Below are 5663 nucleotides of genomic sequence, written 5' to 3'. Positions count from 1 at the left end.
ATATATATATATATATATAAATATAAATACATATATATATAGATATATTTACTTGAGAAAAAGCACAAGCTCTTCATAAAGCACAGTAGAAAGCTGACAGAAAGTACAAAGCAATAGCTATGTGCTGCAAAATCCAACCTTCAAAAAGAAACTAGAAAATGTGCCAACCAGTACTGGGATAAATTATGCTTAGAAATTCAACAGGCAAGTGACATGGGTAACATCAGCAAAATTAGAAGATTAGAGTTGCTATCAGACCAGCAGTAAGTAAAGTGGCACCTCTCAAGTCTGCAACAAGTGACCAGCTGACGGACAAGAAGAAACAAATGGAAAGATGGGTGGAACATTACTCTAAATTGTACACAAAAGAGTGAGATATTGATAGACAGCTTGATGAGGCCATTCCTCAGCTCCCCGAAATGACAGAACTCGATATACCACTAATGGAAGAAGAACTCTCCACTGCAATCAATGAACTTGCAGGTGGAAAAGCACCTGGAAATGAGAGATAAAAGTTCTATACTTTTTATTTAGATTTCTTATATATTTTTTGTGTTTTTTTACAAATTTATAGAGATAATGTTTTGTATATTTTCCACACATATTTTTTCTGTATTCTCCTCTCCACCCTGCTTTTTTCATGTGCGTCTATAGACACGTACATGGGACCATATGTGCGCGCGCTTGTGAATGTGTGTAGGTATGTGCGTATATAGATGTATGTGCTTGCATGCAAAAATATGCGTATATAGACGTGTTTTAGCTTTATAATTTTTTCACACTTCTGTAATTTGCTTTTAGCCCTATGGTTTTTTGTTTGTTTTTGCGTGCGTGTGTATGGGTGCAAAGCTGTTGAGTGCGTGTGGGTGTGTAGGCGGATATACCAGTGTATGAGGGTATATATATGTATATGTGTATATATGTATAATTTTTGGTGAGTATGTGGGTGAGCATGTGTGTGTTTCAAGCGGGGTTGGTTTAGTATATACATATAGGTGAATGTACGGATTGGTGCCCGTACGCAAACACTATAGACTTTTCTACCCCCTTACCTTTACTCCCTCCCCTTTACTTAGTGGTCTGTAGCTCTTTTGTCTTAATAACGGTCAACCACACAGTAATTTCCCTTTGTTTAACGGTCATTTTTCACAGGAATTTTCAATGGCCGGATAACTGAAGAGATGTTGGTGTGGGTTCCCACCCCGGCATACGAAACTCGGAGTTTTATCATGACTACCGAATAAGTGTCTCATATTTTTACAGATAAATTCCTCTATTTATATAATATCAAGGTCTCTTTCTTTCTTTTGTTGTCCTTTCTATCAATATATATATATATATATATATATATATAAACGATGATGATGATGATGATATATATATTTCTGGTAAGGCATCTGCAGGAGAAATACTTAGCCAAAGATAAGCCTCTGTACTTGGCTTTTTTCAACATGGAGAAAGCCTTTGAGAGGGTCCCCTGGTCCTTTATCTGGTGTTCAATGCAGAAACTAGGGATAAACAAGTGGTTGGTGAGAGCTGTACAAGTTATGTACAGGAATGCTGTCAGTGAGATGAGGCTTGACAACAAGTAAAGCGAAAAATTCAGGGTACAGTAGAGATTCACTAAGGATTAGTCCTCAGCCCCTCTTGTTCATCATAGTCCTCCAGGCAATAACAGATGAATTTAAGACGGGCTGCCCTTGGGAGCTCCTCTATGCTGATCACCATGCTCTTATAGCTGAATCACTACCAGAGCTAGAGAAGAAATTTCAAACATGAAAGTAAGATCTAAAATTAAAGGACCTTAGAGTTACTCTAGCAAAAACCAAAATGTTAGTATTTAGGAAAGCAGATTAATCACAAATTCCTTCAGGTAGATGGCCCTGTTCAATCTGTAGAAAAGGCATAAGTAGAAACTCCATAAGATGTACCCAGTGTAAGCTATGGACACATAAGAGATGCAGCAATATCAGAGGAAGGTTTACAGGGAAAATAAGTTATGTGTGTGGAAGGTGCAGAAGTACAATTAACACTAAAAATGTACAGAAAATAGATTCCATCAAATGCCATGGAGAAAAACTAGTAGACTATAGCTTTAGTTACCTTGGTGACCAAGTCAGTAGCAGGGGTGGAAGTTCTGAGAGCATAGCTGCTAGAATAATAATAAGCTGGGCAAAGTTCAGAAAGTTCCTACCTCCGCTGGTAATAAAGAGCTTCTCTCTCAGAGTGAAAGACAGACTGTATGATGCCTGTGTGCAAACAGCTATGCCACATGGCAGTGAAACATGGCTTGTGACTATAGAGAACATGTGTAGATTTGTAAGAAATGAAGCGAGTATGCTTCGATGGATGTGTAACATCAGTGAGCATGTACAACAGAGTGTAAGCATCTTGAGAGAAAGTTGGGTATAAGAGGCATCAGATGTGGTGTATAAAAGAGCCAACTCCACTGGTATAGTCATAGGATGTGTATGGATGAGGACAACTCTGTGAAGAAGTGCTGCAATCTAATGGTGGAGAGAATTTATGAATAGAGCCAGAAAGACATGGGACAAGGTGGTGAAGCATGGTCATTGAATGTTGGACCACACAGAGGCAATGACAAGTGACCAAGAGCTTTGGCAATATGCCATGTTTGAGAAAACTCATCAAACCAAATGAAATCATAGTCATGGACATGCCAGTGTCATGTGAATGACACTCATGCATCATAATCATGGTCATTGCCTTTGCCGTGTAAATGGTACCTGTGAATTGTAGTCCTGGTCATTGATGGCATCATGTAAATTGCACCTGTTAGTCCCCACAGGATGTCGATGTGGAGACATTCAAAAAATCACCTGGATAAATTTCTAAAATCCCAGATGATCCCACATCATGGCAGAAGGCACAAAGAAAATCAGTTTTTCATCTAACTCACTTCTTCACCAAAAACAGTCCTGAAAAGCAACCCCAAAACAATGTAAAGCAGTACTCCAGCATTGCCCAGCCTTTGGGTGAAACCAGTAAAAGAATAAAAATATGTATATACAGGGTGCAGTGAATAAACTGTCATTTGAATTAGACAAAAATGAAGATAACACTGACATCTCATTTTAGCAGATATATTTACCAGAATTATATAAAAATATCTTGAAATACTAAAGAGTAAATTTATTCAATAAAATCATCATTGGCTTTTACTACAGCCTCAAGACTACTTCAGAATCTCCTGCAACTCTTCTGGGTGGTCATTTGTTTGAATTGGTGAATGCTGCCATAATTCTTGCCTTCAGTTCATTTTTGGTGTTATATGGAGTTTTGTTGGTTTTTCACTCAACCGCACCCCACACATAATAATGAAGTGGGTTGCAGTCTAGGGAGTTTTATGACTAGACATTAGGATTCATGTGGTTGCAGAAATTGTCTGACATCCGTGAATAGGTTCTCCTACTTTATGAGTGCAGAGTCCTATTGCCAGACATAAGATCTTCCAACAGCCATCCTCTTCACCCAGGGCAGCACTACCTCTTCCAGGCACTTGATGTAGGCCTCCATGTTGAGTGTGAGGCTGTGTGGGAAGATGAATGGAGGCATAACATTACCATCACTAGTGATCACTCCAAACACCATGATGTTGACTGGATGTTTGATTTTTATCACTCTTGGTATGTGTCCTAAGATTGACACCCACTCTGAAATGTTTGTATTGGAGCTTCCAGGATGAATACAAAGCAGTACAGCATGTCATTTCCAAATTTCTGACAGAGCGAATTGTGTCATGGTGCTGTTTTTGACACAAGTGGTGCCCAACTGACTCTACTATTCTGTGTTGATGACAAAATTAAAATAAACAATGCACATGCACGAAAATAAAAATATAAAATTATAACAATTTACCCATCACAACCTGTTTGCATATATGCCAATCTCTAGCTGTGAAGGCAACTTGTGAAAGAGGTAGATTGAAGAAAAAGTGGGACAAAGTGGTGAGAAAGGAGCTTTGGAGGTTGAACCTCACAGAGGAATTGACAAGGGACCATGAATTCTGGCATTTTACAGTACTACACCAGACACATCAAGCTAAGTAAAGCTGTGGCCATCCATACATACAGCCATGTTCTTTACAACTAAGCTCCTCTTCAAACAGACACACACACACAACATAATCTGTCCACAGTCAAAACTGACCCAAGACCCATATTTCCGACACTCCACCTCATTCCGCCACCTATGTTCACCACCTGCCACAGACCCCTCCACTCTCTCTCACTTGCCTATCTGTACACTCCTTCATCTCACATTTCTCTCACCATCATTTGCTAGTCACCTCTTCCTCACCTCTAAACATCTCCCCGCACACTCTTATGGAACATTGCTCTGTGTCCCCTCTGTACCACTTGTACTCCCCCTAAATGTTTCTTGCAGGTAGCCTTCCCACTCCAATGCATCTGCAACACTATCTATTTCTCTCTCTCTCACTCTGACCATCTCTCTCTTTAACTCTCTTTCATCTCCTTTCTTTTCCTATTGGAGTAGCCAAGTATTTCCTCTATAGCAAGACCCTATCCCTCTAATATACTCTATCCTGTCCTTTGGCACACAGCGACTTGCTCAATTTCTCTTCCTATTCGAGTTGAGAGCTCTTCTTCTCGCAAATTATTGGGCCAAATCATAAATAAATTTTGTTTTTGGAAGTAAATTATAACGACACATTTCAAGCTTGAGATGTTTGAAACTGAAATGGAAATTACTGTTTTTAATAGAGCCTTGGCTGTCATTCATATTTAAGCAGTGAAAACGTACACATCATAGTTTGATATTACATTTCACTCTCCTAAAATGGATGAACTGAAAGTGCATATCCAACATGTGATGTTGTGAGAGTTTAAGAATGAAGCACCCAAGAAAATATACAGTATTTATGGCCAAGGAGTCATTGCTGACCAGCAAGTGCGGAATTGATTTCCAATGTTTTGTTCCAGAGATTTATCATTGAGGGAACAACTCAGACCAGGATGCACATCAGACTTCAATCCAGTTATTTTAAGAGAAATAGTGTAATTCAATCCTCCATAAAAGTACTCAGGAATTAGCAACTGAATCTCAGTACATCCCAATCCATCATTTACCACCACTTGAAAAGGCAGCTAGCTGGGTGTTTGGATTAGTGAGAAGAATAAGTAAGGTTGCATGTCTTTGGTAACAAGTCTTTTGCAAGGAAGAGAAATGACTTGTTTCTCAATAATATCATTACAGCTGATGAAAAATGGGTCTTTTATGACAATGTTTAACACAAAAGGCAGTGGATTGTCAAGGATAAATCTTCACAACTGTTATGACATGGATATACATGTCTGGTGTAAAATGGTATTATACAAATAAATAATTGGCTGTGGTTATCTAAAAATAACTTATTGCAGAAATATATGTTAACACAGAATGCTTTCCATTCTTCTTGAATGTAGGTACGATATTCAGCAGTCATTGTTCATTTACTGAATGTTAAACCAACACATGTCGAACTAACATGGTTAACCAACACAGTTGAACTAACACCGTTAACTATTCTGCTTACAGTTCACTCAGTTATTATTTATTGTAATCAGTTTGTCCACCATCAGTTATGTGGAGGTGTTCACTATTTTCCCTTAACATTTCCCCTTTTTGAGAATTTAGCTCCA

The 5663-nt window shown here is 38.6% G+C and overlaps 1 protein-coding gene across 4 annotated transcripts in view; it reads left to right on the top strand.

Annotated features, from left to right (window-relative positions):
- LOC106881443 (transient receptor potential cation channel subfamily M member 2-like) overlaps positions 1–5663 on the top strand; it is a 405111-nt gene that overhangs the window by 256651 nt on the left and 142797 nt on the right. The window lies entirely within an intron of this gene.

Source organism: Octopus bimaculoides, chromosome 17, assembly GCF_001194135.2.
Source record: "Octopus bimaculoides isolate UCB-OBI-ISO-001 chromosome 17, ASM119413v2, whole genome shotgun sequence".
In the NCBI taxonomy this organism is placed as follows: Eukaryota; Metazoa; Mollusca; class Cephalopoda; order Octopoda; family Octopodidae; genus Octopus; species Octopus bimaculoides.
This window is presented reverse-complemented; position numbering and strand designations above follow the sequence as displayed.